At 41.4% G+C, this 24,924-nt stretch overlaps 1 protein-coding gene and 1 non-coding gene across 2 annotated transcripts in view; both read left to right on the top strand.

The window, feature by feature from the left end:
* Antxr1 (ANTXR cell adhesion molecule 1) overlaps nucleotides 1-24,924 on the top strand; it is a 200,913-nt gene that overhangs the window by 155,386 nt on the left and 20,603 nt on the right. The window lies entirely within an intron of this gene.
* LOC150060635 (U6 spliceosomal RNA) lies at nucleotides 3,934-4,040 on the top strand. The gene has a single exon (XR_016536335.1). It is a non-coding gene; the product is annotated as a U6 spliceosomal RNA (small nuclear RNA).

Raw genomic sequence — 24,924 nt, 5'->3', positions numbered from 1 at the left:
TCCTCCTCCTCCTCCTCCTCCTCCTCCTCCTTCTGCTCCTCCTCCTCCTCCTCTTCCCCCTCTTTCTGCTCCTCTTCTACATGTAGCTCAGGTGGTTTCCTTGTCCTAAGGACTATGACTTTTTTTTAAAAAAAAAAAAAAGGGCACAGCTATTTGTAAACTTTTATAACACCCACTTCATATGCAGCTGCATTTTCATAATGAGCAAAGTGATTCCTTACATATTTTCTGTCTTTTTTTTTTTTTGCCAGTCCTGGGCTTGAGCTCAGGGCCTGAACACTGTCCTTGGACTTTCTCAAGGCTAGAGCTCTACCACTTGAGCCTCAGCACCATTTCCGGCTTTTTTCTATGTATGTGGTACCGAGGAATCGAACCCGGGTCTTCATGCATGCTAGGCAAGCACTTTAACCACTAGGCCAAACTCCTGGCCCCATTTTCTGTCTTTTAATAAGGAGAGCTCCCAGGGCCAGGAGTTTAGCCTAGTGGTAGAGTGCTTGCCTAGCATGCACGAAGACCAGGGTTCGATTCCTCAGTACCACATACATAGAAAAAAGCCGAAAGTGGTGCTGAGGCTCAAGTGGTAGAGCTCTAGCCTTCGTAAAGTCTAAGGACAGTGCTCAGGCCCTGATCTCAAGCCCAGATTGGCAAAAACTTAAAAAAATAAGGAGAGCTCCCAAGTCTACCATGGCTTCCTCCAGATACAAATTGGTTTGGTGGAGGTTGACTTGAACACTAAGCATTCTTTACCTTTTTTCCTCCCATTCCCTTCATTGTTTATTATTAAGATTGACTTTTTCAAAACTTCATTTGAAAATAGGAAGTTAATTTTGAAAAATATTCTCTGAGGTTTGACTAGTCTTACTGTAAGCAAGTTTGGTAACAATAAATAGTCATATTTCAAGGTTTCCTTTTCTTTTTGGTGCACACCAGTTAAGACCAAAGCTTTTTCCAATTGCACAGTGATGAGAGTTAACCTGGGAGCCTGTGCCACTCCTCTAGTCTGTAGCACCAGTGTCTGTTTCTGAGTTGCACTCAGCATCTGAACTGGTTTATCACACTGCCTATCAGAACTGATATACCACCTTTTTGAAGACTCTGGGCTCCTACTTGACTGAACGCTTTGTGTGCTAGTAAATCTTGGGTAAGTTTTTCCACACTCTTCTCCTACCAACAGTAAATAATAATGGAAAGATTCTAAATGTCAGAGTCTGGAAAATTGAACATAGTAACATTTAACTATTCCTCTTAGTGGTGAAACCAGTAAGAGTGGATTTCCTCAGTGATGAACAAGGCAGAAAGTCTTCCCCTCCTTTGTCTTCCTAGCAAGGGAAGTAGCTGTGACCAGAACAGTTTGGGGTTCTTAGGTGTGGTGGTAAAAAAAAAAAAAAGAAGTGGTGAGTAGGGAGGTAAGGGTAGCAGAACATCCAAAGCCACTGCCTCAATGCCACATCCTGTCTATTGGCCTAGCCGATGCCACACAGTCCTGCAGAGATAGGCCTGGGAATTGCAGAACTGAAGCCTCATGTCCCCAAGCCAAGACAAACACAGGCATTCCCCACAGCCTATGGTATGCCAACTGTATCCCATAGGCCACTTTTACTTGTTCTTCACTTGATCTTCTGCCAGGAGGGTCTTGGGAAAGGAAGAATGAAGTAAAGGTAGACATTGCAATGAGTTTGAAGTACATTAAACAGAATCTCTTGTCTTGATAATAATCAGGCCTTCCTGATATGAAAGCCAGTTTTCTACATCAAGCCTCAAATACATAACTTAGAGCCTTTCAAAAGAACCAGCTTGTTCATGAGAAAATTCTCCTCTCAATATCATAATGCCTCCAGCTTTCCAAAGATGCCAATACTGTCATATATGTCCTTTATAAAAGCCACGCAGCCTATGCCCACGAAAAAGTCCAAGACCAAGCTGATAATAGATTTATGGGTCATATGAGGACATAAGACATTTGGACAACTTTACAATAATTCATTTGTTTTCTCCAGGCCATTTTTTGATAACATGCTTGGTTCTAATCCATTTCCAAGTCTGATTTTGTTTTAATGGAAACAATTTTATTATTGAAATTATTTAGCTAAGTAGGCCATGGCAAAACAATTATTCCTCCATGAAGAAATTCAGCATCTCATAAATCTTCCCCTGAAATAGTAGAGTAACAATAAGAGAACTGAACTTTTATTTTAAATGAGTAATCTTCCAATCACTTCTAGAGTGATAAAAGACAGACATATAAGTAAGCTGGTTAGACAGACAGATGGACAGACTGATAGACAGACAGACACACACACACACACTCACATAGTGTCAGACAGACAAACAGTGTCAGATAACATAGTTTTACATGTCTGTCTGAAGAGCACAGTGGATGAAAGCATTTCTGTAATAGTCTGAAAGTCTTAAAAATAATTTTTCCAATTAATTAGTAATCTTTAGTGTGTATCCTAGCTAATGAATAATTGCCACCCCAGTTCTTTATGGTGGATCTTTTCATTCTGAAAGGGTGAACAAATGTAGCAGTGTTACTCACTAGACACTGTTTTGAAAATGAGCCATGTAACTTGTGTGTGGAGACAGGAAGGAAAAATTGGGAGCAAGAGAAGGGGTGACATCGGCCAAAACTAAATGTAATCTTTATCTGACTTTTATAACTGTAGCCATGCTATACATCACCTTCACAATAATGATAAATAATTTTTTTAATTTTTTGCGAGTCATGAGGCTTGAACTCAGCCTGCGCGCTGTCCCTGAGCTCTTCAGCTCAAGTTCTACCAACCTACCCTTGAGCCAAGCCCCACATCCCCTTTTCTAGAGGTTAATTGTAGATAAGAGTCTCAGTTTCTTTTGTGCCCAGGCTGGCTTTGAACCGGGATCCTCAGATCTCAGCCTCCTGAGTACCTAGGATTGCAGGTGAGAGCCACCATGCCTGGCTAGTGATCATTTTTAAGATGCCTATATTTGAACTCCAATAGCACACCCTACTCTTAAGTAGTGTTTGTAAATTATACAGAGTAGGCATCTCTCAATGCTTTCACTGAACTACAGTAAATCAGGACAGAATGTGGTTTGTTGTGAATCCTGCTTCTTAAGAACTTCATGTCTATCACATCAAGAGCATGACCTGTGACTGATGCTGATACTGACACCAGTGGAAGAGTTGACCAGGTTTTTCCCTTTATCTGTAATACAACATTAGTCAACTTGGGAACATTACAAATGATTGTATATTAAAAAATATTAGTTATCTCTTATTTTATTCCTACATGTAGCAAAAGATGTTTAGAAATCCTGAACACCTCAAATGTGGAGCAGACTATCAATCCAGAACCAACTGTCCAATATGGTGAGGCCAATCACACATAACTGATGAGCACTGGGCCATGGCTAGACAAACAGGACATGTGATATACAATGTAAAGCACACTGAAATTTCCAAGATGGACATAATGGGTGAATATATTGGGTTTAATAAGCTATATTATTAAAATTAGTATCAGCTGGTTCATATTACACTTGACAAATGGGACTACTAACCAACTTAAAAATGCCTGTATGATTCACATTGTGTTTCTATTGAATAATACTGGTCTAGAGGACCAGCCTAGAAAACACACTGTGCACAGGCAGTGATTTGAGTTCTCTAACCATTTATATTTTGTGAATGCAATAAGAATCTCAGGAACTGTGGCTTCTGCTCTTTGTAGTTGTCTCTTATGTCAGTTGTGAGTTTACCTTTCTGAGGTATTTCTTAATCAAAGTTCTTATTCTTAGCCAAAAAGTTGTACATGCTTGAAACTAATATAGTAAGGTTTGGTTTGGTTTGGTTTGGTGTCCTAATTTGTTTTTAAGCAAACAATACTATTGCTTCTTTGCACCATGGTTAAAGAGAATAAAGAGTTATTGGAGTTTAAAACTTTGTTCCAAGTGCTCGCTTCGGCAGCACATATACTAAAATTGGAACGATACAGAGAAGATTAGCATGGCCCCTGCACAAGGATGACACGCAAATTCGTGAGGCTTTCCATAAAAAAAAAAAACAACTTTGTTCCAAATATTTGTACATTTACTGGATTGTGTCCTCTACTTTATCTTTGAAAAACTCCTGGAAAGCAAGTATTATTTCCATTATACCAAAAAGGACACTGACTTGACTTGAGCAATAGTGGTAACTAGTATTTGCCAAGAATTATATCATTTGCTACTTTCTAATGTATTTCTCCCAATTTCTTCCAGTTACTCTGTGATATCGGTATTCTTGCTTCCATTGTACAGATGAAGGAATTCTCTTTTCAGAGGGCTTCAGTGCAAGAGAGGGAGGGCCATTTATTTATTCAATGCATATTCTTGTTGTACTCAGCCCAGGTGAACAAAGACATTAGTGGTCCTTTTATGGTGTTTGCATGCTAAAATTCACAGCACCCAAATATTGAGTGCCACATTAAGAATTAAAATAGAAAGTATAAAGAGTATGGATGTCTAGCCTATGTGGTTAGAAAAGCTTTCTCTAAGGTTGGACAAATGGAACTGCATTAAACTACAGAGCTTCTGTATGGCAAAGGACATAGCAAGATAAAGGCCACAGAATAGGAAGAGCTCTTCACTACATACAGACAAGGGCCTCTTATCTAAAGTGTATTTATAGCTCAAAAACTTATGTCTTTCAAAAACAAATCCACAAAGAAACAACCATCTCATTAAGGATAGGCTAAAAACTTAAAGAAAATACTTCTCTGAATAGGAAATAAGAATGGCCAATGAACACGTGAAGAAATGCTTGACATCTCTGGCCATTCAAGAAATGCAAATCAAAACAGCTTCGAGATTCCACCTCATTCCTGTTAGAATGGCCATTGTCAAGAAATCTAACAACAGATGCTGGCTGAGATGTGGCCAGAAGGGATCGCTACTACACTGTCGGTGGGAGTATAAACTTGTTCAACCACTCTAGAAAGCAGTGTGGCAGTTCCTCAAAAGACTAAACATAAGCCAGGTGCAGTGGCTTATGCTTATAATCCTTGCTACTCAGGAGACTGAGATCTGAGGATCAAGGTTCAAAGCCATCCCAGGCACGAAAGGACCTGAGACGCTTATCTTTAATTAACCTCTAGAAAAGGGGAAGTGGGGCTTGGCTCAAGGGTAGGGTGGTAGCTGTGAGCTGAAGAGCTCAGAGACAATGCCCAGGCCCAGGAGTAGAGTGGTAGCCTTGAGCTAAAGAACTCGGGGACAGTGCCCAGGCCTAGTTCAAGCCCCATGAACCACCAAAAAAAAAAAAACAAAAAACCTAAACAGAGCTCCCCTATAACCGAGCAATCCCACTCTGGGGCATTTACCAAATGTCCAGAAACAAGGGCATATTAAAGCTGTTAACACAATCATGTTCATTGCACCATTATTTACCATACTAAGATATGGAACCAATCCAGATGCCCCTCAGTAAATGACTGGGTCAAGAAGATGTGGTACTTATACAAAATGGAATTCTGTGCTGCCATCAGAATGAATGGCATTTCCCATTTGTAAGGAAATGGAAAGACTTGGAAAAAAATCATCTAAGTTAAGTAATCCAGACTCAAAGGAACATAGGCTCCATAGTTTCTCTCATTTGTAATAATTAGTATGCGCCTAGGATTTTCCTAGCAGAGGAGTACAGTAGCTCAAAAGCTATGTACATATGGCCATATAGGATGAGGCTAAATGAAATGAACTCCAGGCTAGGGAAAAAAGAGATTTATCCTGTGGTTGTTTTAATGTACTATGTGAAGTTATTTCTTTACTATTTTTTTCTCTTTTTCTCCCCCCTCCCCCGATTTATGGTCTTATCCTCCCTTGTTGCTTTATCTGACTTTGATAACTGGTATATTGTATATGCATTTATTTGTGTATTTGAATCAGGAAAGAAAAGGGTGAAAACAAGATGATAAGACAAAGGGCAAAGTTTGAACCAGTTTAACAGTGATATTTATAAGACAATATGCTGGAAATGAACTTTACAACTTGGGAGGAGGTGAGTGGATGGAAAGTGGGGAAAAAAAAACATGGGAAGGGGTAACAATGATCAAAAAGAAATATACTCACTACGTTACGAATGTAACAGTAACCTCTCTGTATATCACCCTGATTATAAAAAAAATTTAAAGAAATTGATATACTAAGAAAACAAAAGAAAATCTTTTTAGATGACAAGAGGGAGTTGCCAATGTCAAGATCAAACCTCTGGGGCCAGGCCTAAAAGGCTAAAAAGCACTGGACAGTCTGGAGGACCACAGAGACTCAGGGCTGTTCAAGTATGATGGAGCTAGGTGGGCATTGAGTTGAGAGAGGAAACCAGCAACAGGCTGGGCTGGTAAACCAGAACAACGGTGTGGCTTTTACTCTGGGTGTCACATGAAAGCTTTAGAGTAGAACATCTACCAGAGGAGAGATATGATCTAATCCAAGTTGGACAAAGACGTTCCTTGATATTGATACCATGGGAACAATGGGTGGAAGTGAGGAAAGAGTAGGGACAGGAGGTCAGAGAGGATGTTGATACAAGCATCTTGGTTGAGAAGTAGAGGTAGTAGTGGGTCAATGTGCTGAAGGGAAAACTGCCAAAAGTAGATGGATTCTGGAATACCGAGGGGAAAAAGTCAAGGAGACTGGCTGATAAATACCTTGCTCATCTTTACCCATCCTCTCTCACCTCCTGAAAGAGAGTCTCTCCAAATGCTCTGCTGAGGGAAATCTTATCCATTATTCCGTAACAATAGCAAGAAAGCAGAATGAAACCAGGACAGCTTGTCACTGTTTACCACCCCTTCCTTTTCCTTTTTAACCTCATTATCTTCCCACACCATTAGAAATGTATCCACGATTAATAATGGCATCTTGGTATCCCAAATCCTCCCATGGAACTAAAGGCAAAGGAATTCTCTTGTCTCCATTTTCTTTTGGCTTTTAGGGATTAGAGCTGTTTGCACATTCACTTATCCTTCTCTCATCTGAAAACCAAAAATGCACTATCACATATGACAATTACCAGCAAGTGTACCTCACGCCCTGAAGTGTATCTCCTGATGAGGGAGGAAAATTGCATTTAAGAGCCATAACATGATGATTTGTTTGCTTCTGACAGTAACATGAAGAGAGGGACTGGATGGAGGGCATGCTGGAGGCCAAGGATGGCTCACCAGGACCACTGAAAGGCGGTGTGGCTCGAGCTTTTCTCTAGAGAATGCTCTCTAGCATTGCCTGAACAAAGAAAACAGGGAAGATCAGAGATTAAAATAGATGGCCAGTTTATGTGTGCATGCATATGTATATGCAGCCCTTTCTCTGGCCAACGAAAGCATTCTCTTGGCCTGTGCACTGGCCTTCATTAATACCCAAAGGCAATAAATGTTCTCAGTGCTGAGGAATGTGAACTCGCCCTGTTGGCTTTACCAGTACAGGCAGTTTCTTCCAGGAACACTGAGGGGAATCCATGCTGGCAGGAGGCGTTCAGTAGACACATCTTCTTATACTCCATGCCCACCTCTCTCCGACACACCAGGGGAGGTTTTACACCTTTACATCAACCAACTGCCCCTACCTTGCACTCTTAGTCCCTCATTGGCTCCCACGGACTTCCAACACCAAGCGTGTTTTATGGAACGCTTGCTCCTCAGCTGCTCACAGCTATTAAATAGGAGAAAACTGTACTTAAACAATGTTAAGAGGGCTTCTTGCTGTCCATTGGTTTGGTTTGGTTTGGGCTCTACAGAACACGTGTTGTGAATCTACAAAGTAGAGATGTATTATGCAACATTTCTTAAATGTATAAATTACTGATGTGTTTTCATAGAGCAACACTTAGGACTAAAGTTTTGGGGAAGGGACTTTAGATAGTACTGGGCTGAGCACCTTGTCCCTGAATACCTCTACAGTCCCAGCTGCCTCTCGGGGATCTGGAATAGCATAGAAAACTCCTAAGGCCTTGTGTATTCCCACAACTGGACCCCTGACATTTCACTCCCCAGCCAGATTGTCCTAGGCCTTCTTCTCTTCCCAGTGGAACTCAGCCTAGGTCCTGTCTCCTCTGGAAGAATTTTGCCAGTACCTTCTTGGAGTTAAAGATGCCTCCTCCCCCAGAGCTAATATGGCATGTCTTTGTCCCACTTGATAGCTGGCTTCTACCCTTTTTTGTCTATCATCCCCTGAAGGTGGTAGGCCATCAGTTAAGTGGTCTACTAAAGAAAGAAAAGGGAAGGAGATAAAGCAGGAGAAAAGTAAAGAAGGAGGCAAGGGAGGGTAAGGACAGAAAAGAAAAAAATGAGAGGAATCCAGGAAGGGGTAGAAAATACAGAGAATTTCCCAGGACCTTAAACATGGTCCTTTTGCTAAGTGTGGGTAGGAGTTAGAGTCCAGGAGAAGCAGCCTCAGCCACTTTTCTGGAATAAGGACTCAGGAAGCTCTTATTACATGACAGCAGCTCTCAGAAGGCGGACCTGGCCTAGGCCCCCCTTTGCTGAAGGCCACTGACCTTTGCAGACATCAGCCCTAAGTGCACTAAGAGGAAGCACAGACTGCAACCCTTAACTTTTATAAGAGAAGAGCGTATATACTCATATCTGTTGGGTTTGTTGTAAACAATATAATACAGTATACAGTGGCAATAATGGATGCTAAAGCTAATAGTCTACTTAAAACATATAACTTAGTCAGTCTAGAACTCTGCTACCAGAGCTGGCATCCAAAGCCAGTGCTGGCCTTTCACAGAGGAGATTCCAAATGCACCTGGCAACTTAAGCCCAATGTAGATTGCTAGATCCCTACTTCTCAAAAGTGGCAATCTCATTCCCAGCCAAAGAGCCAGAAATGGAGACACATTCCCCGACTTCCTTCATGCTTAGACACACTAAAAGGGCCACCTCTTTTCACAAACCCGTTTTCCTCCAGGCAAATAAAAGAAGGTTTGCTTTATTCCCTCTGCGAGAGCCAGGCATTGGTACTTTATGCTTGTAATCCTGGCTGTCTAAGAAGCTGAGGTCTGAGGACTGAGGTTTGAAGTTAGCACAAACAGAAAAGTCCACAAGACTTATCTCCAAGTAGCCAGCAAAAATAAAAAGCTAGAACTGGAGGTGAGACTCAAGTGGTAGAACGCCAGCTTCACTCTGTGAAGCCCTGAGTTCAAGTTCCAATATTAGCACACACATGCATACAAAGTCAAACAAAAGTGCATGTTGTCAATGAGTTACCCAGTTGCCCCCAAAAGAACCTCTTCTTTGTAAGATGCCAGCCCTTTGTGCTAACTTAATTACCCTCTACACAAGCCAGCAATGTTGCCAGTATTCCACTCATATGGAAGCCCATATGGGTGGGTCCACCAGACTCTGGTTCTAACACTCTGCTAAGTGTGCAGCTGTATTTCTTTCATGCTTGTGATAAATTCCATTTCAGAGTGTCAGGACAGCACCTACGTCCACCTCTTAAATGTAATTGATGGAAAGAGCTGGGAGCTGGACACTAGGGAGCCTGGGTTCTAGTCAGCATTTCCTCTGATTTTTCACAAGCTTCAAACAGATGACCATGTTCCTGGTGCCAGCACTGTACAAGCCTAAGGAGTCCAGCAGAACATGGGGCTCAATTCCTCTGGCCCCTCCCATTTCCCACAGCAGCTCATATGCAGATGGACTCAGCCAGGCAGGTCTGAGGCCAGAGTCAGATGGCAACAGACAGCAACTCCACACTGTGTCAGAACCAGGCCTGGAGGGGAACATGTACTGAGTTCCTTCACGGGAGAATTTCTCTGGCCTGTATGTGAAGCAAGAGAAAGTGACAGTGGAGCCACCCAGTTCGTTTGTTCTCAGCGCTTTTATTATCTTTCTCCTTTTCAACACCGCTGCCAGTGTATGGCCATGATCAAGATAGAACTTCCCTCCACTGCTGGTACAGAGATTGTTCTCCTCTCCTTCATTTGGCTTATTCACTATTAAGTTCCACCTTATGATAAACACTCATTGATTAATCAAGCCAACCCTTTTATTCCTAATCTGGATGTTTTAAGAGTAGAAATGGGTATTCATTTTGTTCAGCATTTACTAACCTTTACTAACCAGTACTAATCAGTGAGTACTTTTTTTTTTTTTTTTGCCAATCCTGGGCTTGAGCTCAGGGCCTGAGCCCTGTCCTTGGATTTTCTCAAGGCCTGAGCTCTACCACTTGAGCCTCAGCACCATGTCTGGCTTTTTTCTATGTATGTGGTACCAAGGAATCGAACCTAGGTCTTTGTGCATACTAGGCAAGCACTCTACCACTAGGCTAAACTCCCGGCCCCGAGTGAGTACTTTTTAAAAAACTGTTTGGGGCCAAGTGTGAAGGCTCATTTCTATAATCCCAGCTACTCAGAAGACAAAGGTCAGGAGGATTGAGATTCAAAACAAGCCCAGGCAAAAAAAAAGTTATAAAGACCCATGTCAGCCTATAAGTCTCAGTATGATGGTATGTCCTTACAATCACAGTTATGTGAGAGGCAAAGGTAGGAAGCAGGATTGCAGTCTATGCTAACATAGCAAACAACTAAATCTTATCTGACAAAATAATAACTAAAAACAACAACACCAAAGCTGGGGTATGAGTCCAGTGGTAGCATACTACTTCCAACAACAAGACTCTTCTTTAAATGAACTAACAAACCTTGACAGAGGATCATATTTTATTAGTCAGGATTCATGAAGATTCTACTGGCCCAAAATATCTCTCCCATTCCCTCCTGACTATACTGCTAAAAATATGCCAAAACAGAGTCTCTTGGACAATTTGTGTCCTTTCCAGGCATTTCTTTACTATTCCATCTCCTCCATGAAATTTTTAAGAATCAGTTCAGTTTTAGAACTAGAAGGAACCATATATATTATCAAATTCTGTGCTTTTCAAACCACTTTGAGCCAAAGGAAAATCATTGTGTGTGTGTGTGTGTGTGTGTGTGTGTGTGTGTGTGTGTGTGTGTGTCTGTGTGTGTGTGTGTGTCTGTGTCTGTGTCTGTGTGTGTGTGTGTGCGTGCTGGTCCTGGGGCTTGAACTTTGGTCCTAGGCACCATCTCTCTATCTCTGAGCTACTTTGCTCAAGGCTAGCACTCTATCTACAACTTGAGCCACAGCATCACTTCCGGCTTTTTCTGAGTAGCTTTTACAAGAGATAAGCGTCTCAGGGCCTTTCTTACCTACAGTAGCTTCAACATCCTCAGACCTCAGCCTCTTGAGTAGCTAGGATTACAGTCTTGAGCCACCAGCATCTGGCTTGAGTAATCCTATTTTAATGAAGTCTTAGCAGAAGTCAAAATGAAAAACGGATAACTGGACACGATCTGGTTATAGGTGGGCAGTAGACACATGTACACACATACAAAAAATGCAGATACCCACATACATGTACACATATAATGTGCATACAAACCCATTCATAAGCAGATGCATACACATACATATGCATATGCATTCACATAGACACACAAAAGCCTATAGATCTGCACAAACATTTACATTACACACAAGCACAGTTTTCCCATAGTAGTTTCCAAACTTGCCCCTCACATCTCCTAAGAGCTCAGGAAACTGAGTCTAAACATAGTGCTAGACCTGGGGTCATCTTCTACCATGGCTGTATCCGAAAGACAGAGTTCCAAAGGTCAGATGAAAATGGACAATAGATGGCTCGGAATGTGGCTTAGTGGTAAAGTGTTTGCCTAGCATAGAAGAGGCTCTGAGTTCAATTCCCCATACCAGATAGATGAAAAATAAATAAAATATTAGTTTTTCAAAAAACGGGATGCTACTTCTCCCTTGATCAAGGAGCAGACTTTGTCTCTTCCACTTTCCAAACTCTTCATCTTTATATTTGCTAATGTAAAGAAAGAGCTCTTTCATGGAGTCTGTAAGACTTCCCTGTGAGTTTAAATGCTGACAACTATTTTCTGAGTGCTTTCTATATTCTTGATATCCAGCACAAATGACAGTTGTCATTGCTACATTTGCCAGCTCTCCTAAGCTATTTTTTACCCTTCTCTGAGCCATCCCACCCCCATCTTCCTCCCTTTCCCTCAAATGTGCTTAGAGACACTGTGTGAAACGATTTGCTGAGATGCAGATAAACTACATCTGTCAGCGCCCCTCTATGAATTCAATAAGCCTTGCAGAAAAAAAATGAGGTTTGGCATAATTCCCTCTGAAAACCTTCATCACTACGTTGACCACTACTTCCTGTCTGTGAGACCTAGAAGCCATCTGGGTAATAATTTGACCTAGCTTCCTGCCAAAGACTTAGGCGCATCTCTCCAGTCAGCAGTTCCCATCAAATGTGCCTAAGGCCTCAAGGCCTCCTGTCTGTGCTGCTGGCTAATGTCCAGGTCACAGAAATGGTTCCCTCATCCCTCATCCCACTGGGCTTCATGAGCACAAACAAGCTGCCCATCCTCTAAAAGCAAGAGATGAGGCTCGAAGATCTCAATTTAAAGTAGTTATTTCTGTATCAGTAGGACTCATCCATTCAGGGCCTCAAGATGACTTGCTTAGCTGTTAGTATAAGAACAGATTTACAAGGAAGGAAAGCTGGGCTTGTAACCCATCCATACCTCTCATGGTGTGGCTTCAGCTAACTGTCTCCCTCTTCACTTTAAAAAGAAAAAAAGGAGTGTGGAAAACTCTGAGGATTAAATGCAATTTTGTGCATGAAGTGCTCAGCACAATGGCTTGGTACACAACAGCACAATGTTATAAGAAATGATGTCATCATTCCACTCTGGCAAGCTGTGGTAGGAATAGACAGAGAGAAGGCCAAGGGGCTGGGGACTGTGAGGAGAGGGGTAGCCAGATGTGCACAATTCACATCTGTCTAGCATCTGTCTAGGGACTAGGAGGTAATCAGAAAAGACCTTCTATAGGGAAACTGGATTCTCAAAGTCGGGGAAAAGAAATCATGAGAGAATGCCCGTCTCCTTTTGATCACCTAAATTGTCAGAGTAAAGTTCTAGATGACTTGGCCCTAGGCTGATTCCTATTTTTCAGAGGCTTATAGGCAGGTGCTTCAAGGGTGTATTCTAGACAAGAGGACTCACTAAAAGGAGTTAGGTACTGTCTGTAAAGCCCTCTCTTAAAGAGACAAGAGTGAATCAAAGGCTCTCAAAAGAACACCACAAACCAACTATAAAAAGTTTATTATAGGACATTCCTCAGCCTTTTGTGAAAACTTAAAAGTATCAACCCATTCCTCCATTCCTTTGCTGATGCAAGATTCATCTGCAGTGGGTTTTAGCTACTCTAGATCTTTTTTTTTTCCTTTTAGTACTGGGGACTGGGGAATCGAACCCGGGATGTTGTACTTGCTAGGCAAGCACTTTACCACTGACCTACATCCCAGCCCCTCTGAACACTTAAAGCCAATTCCTTTACAAAGTACTGAAGCTACAGGCTCAACTAGGAATTCATTTATCTTCGATTCTAAATAATAATAATAATAATAAGAGAGTTGAGTATCCTTTTGTACACTCAAGACTAAAGGTAAGTGAATGGGAGAAATCCTGTGAGCAGTTTGTTCTGATGTACCCTAGTCTTGGACTCATGCTTAGCTTGTCAGAAGGTGGTCCCCATTGGATGAGAGAGAGTGAGGGTGGGAAGCCCCCTGCAAGGCAAGACTTCTGCCAGGCTGCTCTAAAGCCCCTACACCCTCCTGGGTAAGAGAACTGCTCCCTAAGGGAAGCTACTTCCTGCTTTAGCCCTGACCAGCTTTCAGCAGAAGTCAGAAATCACACTGAGAACAAAACCACCACAGCCAGGAACCCAGCACCAGAGGTAAAACCCTGCCCAATGCATCTGGCTGCTGTAACTTACAGTGTTAATAAAAGACTTACAGAAAACCAATGCCTATTAAATATCCCTGCCCCACCTACACATTCGCCAATTAATTGGGGGTGGGGGCCCTGAAGGCATAAACAGTGCCAAAGGCCTTCCTCTGAAAGGCCCAGCTCCAGTTAAAACAAGCCAGAGCTTTAAAAACTGCTCTGTTTTGACATCAGAAAACCATTCTTAGTTCTATTAATGGCTATGATAGAGTGATGGTATTTTTGACTGCCTTAATACTTAAAAGAATTGAGCATCACAACTTCCTCATCTGCCACAAATAGCCATCCTTTTTTAGAGCCAGTCTCTGACCCGCAGTCTTAGATCCTCATCAAGTTTTGGTAGTCCTATTAATTTGGGGCATATTTTGCATAAACAAAATAACCCTTGTTGTGGTTAGAAAAGCTTCTCCAAGTACCTTCCCAACCTACCTTCAAGAAATTCCTCCAAGAGGAAGGTTCACCCTTTAACTTATGAACATTAATCTAGTTAATATCCCATATCCACCAGAAGAAGAAACACACATGCACACATGTGCACACATCCCCACTGATAGGTCAGACACCATAATGAAACTTGCTAGGAAGAAATTGTAGACATTATCTCCTTGCCTTTTATTAACTCTACAGTTGGAGCCATGATGTAAAGAAAAGGGCTGCCATCTAATTTGAAGTCTCTTTTAGTTAACATTTATGTTATTCATGGTTCTACCTACTGGCAGAGCCAACATACTTAACAAATAGCTGTGTCGAAAGTTCCAGCAGTCTTATGGCTGCAAGGAAACCCTGGAGCCGTGCCCTAACTGTCCCCTTTGTAGCTCCATTTTTTTCCATCCGCACAAGAGGCTAATGATTTTTGCTGCAGCCTCTTCATGCTGAGTTGCTGTGAAACAAAGTTGTACTGGAAAATTCTATAGCTGTAGTTGCAGTTGCCACAGTCTGAGAGACAGCTTTTTTGTACAACACTTGGGATGATGAGAAGTATTTAGTACACATTTAAATAAAACAATTATTGAGCCTCCCCAATTGTTGTCAATAAGAAAAGCAATTACTGATCACAAAAGACCTCTTTGTGGAATATAGTAGCGATAAATTATAATGATAATTCTTTTTTATTGTAATTAGTAAAAGGGTTACATAATATTTGTCAGATAGAAGGTGCAATAATTCACATACATTGATACCCTTTCACATGTCTTGGTACCCATTTCCCTCCCCCCCCACACCCCCCACCCGTCTTGGTTTTCCCCTTCCCTAACAAATTTCAAATATCCAAATACAAATAAATTCAATATATCAGATAACAAAGTGAGATACTATACCAATATGAGATAACCAAGAGACAGCAAAGCAGATAAGAGACAACATAGTACATTAAGGACAACAATCATTCATTATATGGCTTTTGTTTCAATATCCTGGAGGTCCTTTCAATTAGCTTCACATTATATGGCCTTATGTATCAAGATTTTGCTCTATTGCAGATCTCTGCTAGTAGAGCCCAAGGTTTCTACTGATTATGACAAATGAGGGAAACCATTGAGCCTAAGTTCCTTTGAGTCTGGCTTACTTCACTTAATATGATTTTTTCTAAGTCTTTCCATTTCCTAACAAATGGGGTGATGTCATTCTTTCTGACAGCAGCATAGAATTCCATTGTGTACAAATACCACAACTTGTTGATCCACTCATCAACTGAGGGACATCTAGGTTGGTTCCATGTCTTTGCTAGGGTGAACAGTGCTACAATGAACATTGTTGTGCTAGTGGATTTAGTATGGCCTTGTTTCTGGATGATCGGGTAAATGCCAAGTAGTGGAATTGCTGGGTCATAGGGGAGTTCTATGTTTAGCCTTTTGAGGCACTGCCACACTGCTTTCCATAGTGGTTGAACGAGTTTCCACTCCCACCAACAGTGTAGTAGTGATCCCTCCTGGCCACATCCCCTCCAGCATCTGTTGTTATTCGTTTTCCTGATCCTGGCCATTCTAACTGGAGTGAGGTGGAATCCTAGGGTTGTTTTGATTTGCATTTCTTTTATGACCAGAGATGTTGAGCATTTCTCCATGTGTCTATAGGCCATTTTTGTTTCTTCTTCAGAGAAGACTCTCTTTAAGTCTTTGGCCCATTTTTTAATGGGATGGTTGTTACTTTGGAGGTTAGTTTTGGAGTGATTCAATTTTTTGAGTTGTTGATATATTTTAGATATGAGGCCTTTGTCTGTTGTATGGTTGGTGAAGATCTTCTCCCACTCTGTAGGCTTCCTGATTAATTTACTAGCTATGTCCTTTGCCATACAAAAGCTCTGCAGTTTAATGCAGTCCCACTTATCCAGCCTTTCTCTGATAATGATAATTCTTAAATGAAGTATATATACATACAGATTTTTCTATAAGTATAGATATAGGTATCTTTTTTGCCAGTTCTGGGGCTTGAACTCAGTGCCTGATCACTCTCCTTGGGCTTTCTCAAGGCTAGAGCTCTACCACTTGAGCCACAATACCACTTCCGGCTTTTTTTCTATGTATGTGATACCAAGGAATTGAACATGTCTTTGTGCATGCTATGCAAGCACTCTACCACTAAGCCAAACTCTTGGTCCTAGATATAGATATCTTTAAGGCACTTCTTCAAAAAAAAATAATGTATTCTGTATCTTGGCTTAAGATAAATTTCCTTCTTGGAACATGTTGACTCCTGGTAGGTTGTTAAGCCCTTTTTTTGTCCTGAGCAGGGTTCACTGGGAGGAGACCTAGAAAACTGTGGGACTAAAGGACGGAGCAGTAGTCCTGGGAGGTCGTGACATATCATTCGGATTTTAAGTCTTTTAAAGAGATTATTATCCCAAATGTAAAGAGTAGTTTTGTTTGATATATGCCTTGGACATCATTCATAAGGGCCATCTTAATAAAATGAAATGTTTAAAGAGAGATGAATGGAATGCCACAGAAAAGACTTAAACTGCAATCATTTGGTCTTTAAAGAAGAAGGAAGATGTGTTTTACAATCATGTAGACCTCTTAAATGACATGATACATTTGTATCGGCCACCTATTAATCTGGTGATATAAAGGAATTCTCCAAAATAGTCACCTCCCACTGAGATCCACTTAAACCTTGCAAAAGGTATTTGTATAGTTGTATGTAGCTAAAATACAGTAAGATCTCAAAACAGTATCAGAGTGGGGGGGGGGTTGTTTCTAATTCTCCACACAAGGTCCCATCTTGTCCCTCTTTCATAATTCAACTATTGTTATTAAAAATCAGAAGATAGGACTGGGAGTTTGGCCTACTGGTAGAGTGCTTGCCTAGCATGCATGAAGACCTGGGTTTGATTCCTCATTACCACATAGATACAAAAAAAAAAAAAGCTGTAAATGGGGCTGTGCTCAAGTGGTAGAGCTCTAGCCTTGAGAAAGCCCAAGGACAGTGCTCAGGCCCTGAGTTCAAACTTCAGGACTGGCAAGGGAAAAAAAAAGAAAAAGAAAAAATTAAATGACAATCTACAAATTAAAACAAGAGGAATTCAGCATTGTTCTCTTTGATGAGACAATTACCAAAGAAAGACTCTCAGAAAGTCTATTACATTTGTTTGTTTGTTTGTTTGTTAATAATTTTTATTGTGATTAATAGAAGGGTTACATTATATTCACCAGATAGAAGGTGCATTACTTCACAAACATTGATACCATTTTTCAAGTCATGGTCCCCATTTTCCTCCCCCGCTCATCTTGATTTCCCCCCTTCCCTATCCAATTTCAAATAACCAATTAAGCATATATAAAATATATCAGATAACAAGGTGAAATATTGTAACAATATGAGATAACCAAGGGACAGCAAAAGAGATGAGAGATGTCATAGTACATTAAGGACAACAATCACTCATCATATGGCTTTTGTTTCTATATCCTGGAGGTCCGTACATTTAACGTCATACCATATGGCCTTATGTCTCTAGATTTTGTTCTATTGTAAATCTCTGCTAGGAGAGCCCAAGGTTTCTACTGATTATGACAAATGAGGGAAACCATTGAGCCTAAGTTCCTTTGAGTCTGGCTTACTTCACTTAATATGACTTTTTTCTAAGTCTTTCTATTTCCTTACAAATGGGGCAATGTCGTTCTTTCTGACAGCAGCATAGAATTCCATTGTGTACAAATACCACATCTTGTTGATCCACTCATCAACTGAGGGACATCTGGGTTGGTTCCATATCTTTGCTATGGTAAATAGTGCTGCAATGACCATCGTTGTGCTAGTGGATTAAGTATATCTTTGTTTCTGGACAATTGGGTAAATGCCAAGTAGTGGAATTGCTGGGTCATAAGGGAGCTCTATGTTTAGTCCTTTGAGGAACTGCCATACTGCTTCCCATAGTGGGTAGGAACAGATTTTACCTGCATTAATTGAAAATTGAGGATCCATTAACATGTGTAAATGGTGGAATATGGAAATAGATATAGGGTTCCAGATATTAATTGTGTTTGTTTTGGGGAAGTGAGCCTAGAGGGTTTTTTTTCCTTGTCCATAAAGGTTTGCATGGCCTTAATTTGCCTTCATGTAAGGAGATAAGGTGGAAGGAAAGAGAAAGAGAACAGAGAAAGGGTGGGGAAAGGGCAGGTGGGAGCTTTAAGGGATGACTTTAAAACCAGATCTCTGGTGGCTGAGCTAAATTCCCTAGAGAGTTGGAAAATGTCTCAGCTCATTGCATCCAAGTGCAAATGAGGAGGTGTAAAGCAGTGTTCACAGGGAAAACACAGGACTTCTCTGTAGTGACCACATCCACTATATCCACCACCACCCTCGCTTCTACAGCCAGATCTCCAGAGACTCTAGTGACTCCCATTCACAAGTATGCCAATGTGAAAAAAAAAAAAAAAACCTTCTGGGGTTTCTTCTTTCTTTTTTACCATTCTCCTGGTCCAGTGATCTCCCAAGGTTTGGTATGAAAACTTTGATATGAAACTCAATCTTCATTTAGTTTATGACTTTTTTTTCTTTACCTAGTAGCAGAGCATGATGAGGTAATGTTTTCAGGAACAATAGCCAAGATTTGAACCTTGAAAAGTGAAAATCATTGGCAACTTTAAAAGCTAGTTCTCAATATTCCTTTGGTGGTCTTCAGTTGACAGCGATGTGATCCAGGATGCTAATTTCCGAATGGCAGAACTACCGATGTTGCCATCTGTCCCTGCTACATGGTTGTGGTTTCTCATTCTCTGTAGCAATGGTGCTAACTCTCTAGTGACAGACAAATAACCCAAGAAGAATTTCTTTTCCCTCAGAGACTGTTTAGAGAGGCTTTTCTAATATCAAAAAAGGGGAGTGAAGAGAAGAGGTGCTGGAAGAGCTTGATTTCTTAGATATGGTGCCTAGACTCAGCAAAATATGATGTGAAATCAAAAAGTTCTTCTCATTCATAAGGAAAGTCTATATTCTGGAGTGGTTGGACCCTGACAGCTAAGGTTTAAAAACCCACTTTTTCATGGCCCAGAACCTTCTGTGAGGTTCCATCTTGCATAAAATTACAAGTTCATGGTTGCTTTTAGTCACTGATCCTTTTATACTCCTTAATGCTCATTCAGATGGGAAGGAGAGGGCTATCCTCTTATTTACATAATGCATTTATTACTTGCCTTTACATACTTCAGAAAGAATCTCTTTGCTTCCAGCATGTCCCGCCCTTTTTTCAAGTGTACATTGTATCTTTTAAATCAGAATAAGAAAACAGAGATGCTAAAGAAAGAGTATTTGAAAACCAAGCAACATTCTGCACAGAAATATGAATTAGCTAAAGGAGGAAGCTGCTAAAACAGATTATTTATTCAGTAGAAAATATATGTGTGTGTCTTCAATTCAATTAACCACTGGTATGGGCAATAAAAAAAGGTTCCGTTCATCCCCTTTAAGTTTCAAATGCTGGCACATAAACTGTTTTCTAATCTCTACCTGGTCCTGTTGACAGCCACATTGGGTAAGGCTGTCTGCTGTAACAATATGTCCTGAGCTTCCGCAGTGACATTTACAGTAATTTTCTTTAAAAAAAATACTGTGTTAATAGTCTTTGAAAGGTAAATTTTGTCAATATGAATTCCAACTTAATTCTGGTATGTGCAAGCAAAGAAAAAAAATCCACACAGGATCTTCTTAGAAGGCACTTTCAAGGCCTATGAAGTTAGAGAGTTGGCTTTTTGTCCCATGGAAGTTATTGTCCTTGTGAATTGTCATGTTGTGTCTGAATAAAGAAGAGATATTAATATCACTGTCAGACTTCTTGAAAGCAGTGGACTGAAATCACAGTTAGCTTTGACTGAAAATTGTGTCCGTGTGTTTTGAAAGTAGGTCAAGGTTAACCCAGACAGTCTTTCACTGTCAAGCTGTTCTGTTCATGCAAAAAATGAAGGATTGTGTCCTTGTGCTGCTCTTCACTCAAGCTTTTTTTTTAGTTGTAATCTTTTTTTCCATATTTTTATTGTAATTAATAGAAGGGTTACATTATATTTGCCAGATAGAAGGTGCATTAATTCACATATATTGATCCCCTTTCTCATGTCTTGGCCCCCATTTCCCTCTCGCTACCCCCACCCCTCATCTTGTTTTCCCCCCTTCCCTATCCTATTTCAAATAACCAAATACAAATATATCCAATATATCAGATAACAAAGTGAGATACTCTAACAATATGCTTCACTCAAGCTTTATCACGTTCCCTGTCCCTCTCCCTTGCGCCCAAATCCTTTCCCATCAGTAAATGTTCTACTTTCCTTCCTATTTGCATTACATCCCATGAGAAGGGCTTGCCATGCCCCACAGTTAGCTCAGTGACAACACAAGGTGTGCTGGCGCCATCCCAAAGAGAAATCCTCAGACACAGGAGACTCTCAGTTCAAACCCTAGAGAGCCACTCCTCTGTCCCCAAACATGGAAATCTGTGGCTTCTACCAGCTTTGAAAACATCTTCTTTCTCTTGGTGTTTGGTCTACATTACATGCCAGGAGAGAAGACATCTCCATGTAGAATAAATAAGTTTTTTGGGGGCTCCCTGATAAAGGTGGGAAGGTGAATGGTGCCACCCTCCCTCTTTGTCCTCTCCTGACCCAGGTGAATAAGACAATGAGGTGCTCACCTCCCAGCCAGCCCCTCACAGCCCTTCCTTTAGGCTCTGCACATTTTAATCACGTTGCCCCCCATCACCATGGAGACGTGCCCTTTCTCCAGTCTCCACCATCCCCAACTATACTAGTCCTGCAAGCTCTTAATTTCAGAAGGATAGCTATGCTGTAGAGCCATGTAGCAATGCCGCAGGAACTTCCCCTCTGGATAACATTTTATCATTTAAGAGGAATCCCTATGAGAACCCCCCCAATGGACCCTTAATGTTGAACATATCAAACCCTATAGTCTATACATACCTGTGTGGAGAGAGCAGGAAGAGGATGCTTAAAGGCATGTCACAGTTCTGCCAGTTTTCCTTCCTGGATCAGTCACATTCCATCACTGGGACAAAATATCTGAGAAAAGGAACTTAGAGGAAGAAAGATTCATTTCAGCTCACAGCTTCAGAGGTCTCCATACAAGGTTAGCTAATGTCATCACGCTGCGCCTGAGGCCTAAAATATCACAGCTACAGAAACGTGTCAGAGGGAGATGCAAGAAGCTGAGAGAGAGGCAGGGGCCAGAGATAAAATATACCCTTTAAAGATATGCCCTGTTATGCCCAAGTCTGAGGACCACCACCAAGAGACCAGAGTCCGACGTTCTAAAATGCAAAAGCAAGGCTTTATTCGGGCGGGCTGTCAGCTCTGTGGTCCTAGGCACCCAGCAGGAGCCTAGGAGAAGCCCTGAACAGCTTTTCTACGGGGCTTTTAAAGGCAAAGACTACAGATTTGCATCAACATAGCAGTCAGCTATTGGAGTGAGATAAGGTAGGGGTTAGGGATAGTTCAGGCCGGTGGGAGCTAAGGGAGATTCCCATGCCAGTAGAGTCCTAATTAGCTTTATGGTTTTAGAAAACAAATGCCATCCCTTGAATTTACATGAGTTCTGGTTAATTTTAACACAGACAGGTCAGTTCCTGGGACTTAATGGCACCACAATTCTGTTTCTTTAATTTTGTGCACTCTTGGGTCACTCACAGTTTACATAAGCAAGACGGTTGCTGCTTCAGAATGGGGGCGCTTTTTTATGCTCTTCATTCCCAATGGCAAGGAGCATGGCCTAGTAGTAGGGTGCCTGCCTAGCATGCATAAAGACCTGGGTTCGATTCCTCAGTACCACATACATATACAGAAAAAGCCAGAAGTGGCGCTGTGGCTCAAGTAGTAGAGCAGTAGCCTTGAAAGCCCTAGGACAATGCTCAGGCTCTGAGTTCAAGCCCCAGGACTGATAAAAAAAGAACAAACAGCCATGCCCCAGTGGCTCACTTCATCCATCTCCCTGGATAAACTGCAGTGATGAAGTTGGCACACTCATAAACCAATCTCTTCTCAATAGCACCACCACCTGGACACCCAGCCTTGGACACAAGTCATTGGGAACATTTCACATCCAAACCATAACCAGACATTACCTCATGGAAGATCCCAAGCAGGACAGAGAATGAATGAGAGTGATGAGCTGAGAAAAGGGGGTTCAGAGAAAGCAATTGTGCAACATCCCCCTCCCAGCTTTCTCCACAGCTCTGCAATGTAGTTCTTCGCCTTTCAGTAGCTGTTTATTGAATACCCAGCAGGTATATTATGCCATACTAGAAGCTTTTATTTTAGCCAAATAATAGGACTAATCCCTAAGCTTCAAAGAATGAAGGCTGGAAGTCATGAAAGGACCAGGTGGGAATGATAATAGCCAGAAAGAAGAAAAGGTATTCGCTGTTACTGCCGGCCTTTTTGTTTATTCATAATTTTACCACTTCACCATTAAAGCTCCCAGAAAACAATGGCAGTGATATCTTCCCACCCTACCTCACAGCTGCAGCCCTCTCTCTCCTCCCCCACAGCCGCTCTCAGCCTCAGGAATCTCCCTCATTGAACTGGGAGAGAGCTGATTACCACAGAAGGGAGACAGAGCTAATCCACTAGTACCCCACTCACTGTGGGGTCTTTGGAGGCAGAGCAAACACTGCTGTTAGTAAGCATGAGGTCATCTTTCCGCTTTCTGGATTTACAGAGCTGTTTGGGTTCTCTGGCTGATTTCACTTCGGGGTTGACCTCTGTGAGCTGGCCCTGGGGATCAGAGCCTAGCTAAAGGCCAATCAATTGAGAAGGGACATGGAGGTAACCATGAAGCCAGGAAGAAGCCAAGTTCAATCCAAGCCCAGAGATCTCGTCAATGTGAAAGAACAGGGGACTCTGGAAACCAAATCACTGGTCAAGAAATAAGGAATACTGAAAGGCAAAAGCAACCACTCACCAGTGAGAGGAGGTCAAAGCCCAGACAGGAACTTGAGAAGACTTTCTCCTCCTGATAAGAGCTAATATATTGAATTTATTTGTATTTGTATATTTGAAATTTGATAGGGAAGGGGGGAAAACCAAGACGGGTGGGGGGTGTGGGGGGGGAGGGAAATGGGTACCAAGACATGTGAAAGGGTATCAATGTATGTGAATTAACACACCTTCTATCTGGCAAATATCATGTAACCCTTTTACTAATTACAATAAAAAATAAAAAATAAAAAAATAAAAAAAATATGAACCTTGAAAAAAAAAAAAAAAAGCTTGTGAAACCAGAAAAGGACCATTTTAATGGACAGAAATATGGCAGGCAGTGCCAGTCAATCTTTCCATTTGGAACTCTTTGCTGAGGCCACTTTTAATGAACAGATAAAATTAATAGGTAATTAGTAACAATCTTTATCTCTAGCTTTAAGAAAGGACTTTACCAGGTACCAGTGGCTTGCCCCTGTAATCCTAGCTACTCAGAAGGCTGAGCTCTAAGGATCACAGTTCAAAGCCAGCCCATACACAAAAGTCCAAAAGACTCTCATCTCCAATAAACTACTCAAGAAGGGCTAGAAGTGGCACTGTGGTTCAAGTGGTAAAGTGCTAGCCTTGAAGCTCAGGGACAGTGCCTAGTCCCTGAGTTCAAGCCTCCCAGGACTGGAAAACAAGCAAACAAGCAGGCAAGCAAGAAAGCAAGAAAGAAAGAGAGAGAGAGAGAAAGAAAGAGAGGAAGAAAGAAAGGAGGGAGGGAGGGAGGGAGAGAGACAGGGAAGGAGGGAGGGGGGAGAGAGGGTAGGAAAGAGGGAAAGAAGAAAGGAAAAGAAAAGGCTTTACTCTCTTTTTCTACCCTGCCTTTTCCTAAAGGCTTTGTGATCTCTATTTCTCCTAAAGATTCTTCCTACATTACATAGTAATATGATAAACCATTTTTGCCCACATCATACAGAATACAAGCTCATCCCAGCATGACGAGAAGTAGTACAAACTCTAGATTAGTGAGGTGCTTCCTGCGCAGTGGAAATAAGGCATTTTCATACTGGGTCACAGTCTCATTTCAGGTCCAACTTTACATGGTTTTATAATTAGGAAGTGTATTGGGGCCTAGTGGAGGCCTGAAAACAATTTTGAGGTTGGATAACTTAAATTAGTGTTCCTAAATGAATCCCAGATTTTGAATACCATAAATTTTCCATTTCTCTGACTGACCAATTTCTAACATCAGCCATGATATTTCATGGCTTTGACTCGTTTCCACCTTTTATTTCAGTTTGGGAGGCAGTTAGGCCAGACATGGCTGCCCTTACCTGGAAAGCAGATGAACCCAGGCAGCAGTTAATGGGTGCTTGGATCTAAATGGACAGGAATCACTTACTGAAAGTTGACACGGAAAGCTGATTACCTGTTAAAAGGGCAGAATGGTCCTAGAATAGGGACTTCTCCATTAGAAAATGCTTTCTTAAAAGGTTTCTAAACTAGGTACAGGTGGCTCATACCTATAAGTCTAGCTATTCAAGAGACTGATACCAGAAGAAGACAGTTCTAAGCCAGACCAGTATAGGAAAATTCATGAAACTCTTATCTGTAGGAAAGAGCCAGAAGTGCTAGTGTGGTTCAAGTGCTAGA

This window comes from Megascapheus bottae, chromosome 7 (assembly GCF_031878675.1).
Source record: "Megascapheus bottae isolate mThoBot1 chromosome 7, mThoBot2.hap1, whole genome shotgun sequence".
NCBI classification, from domain to species: Eukaryota; Metazoa; Chordata; class Mammalia; order Rodentia; family Geomyidae; genus Megascapheus; species Megascapheus bottae.
The sequence above is the reverse complement of the archived record's forward strand: the minus strand, read 5'-3'. Positions and strand labels throughout refer to the sequence as shown.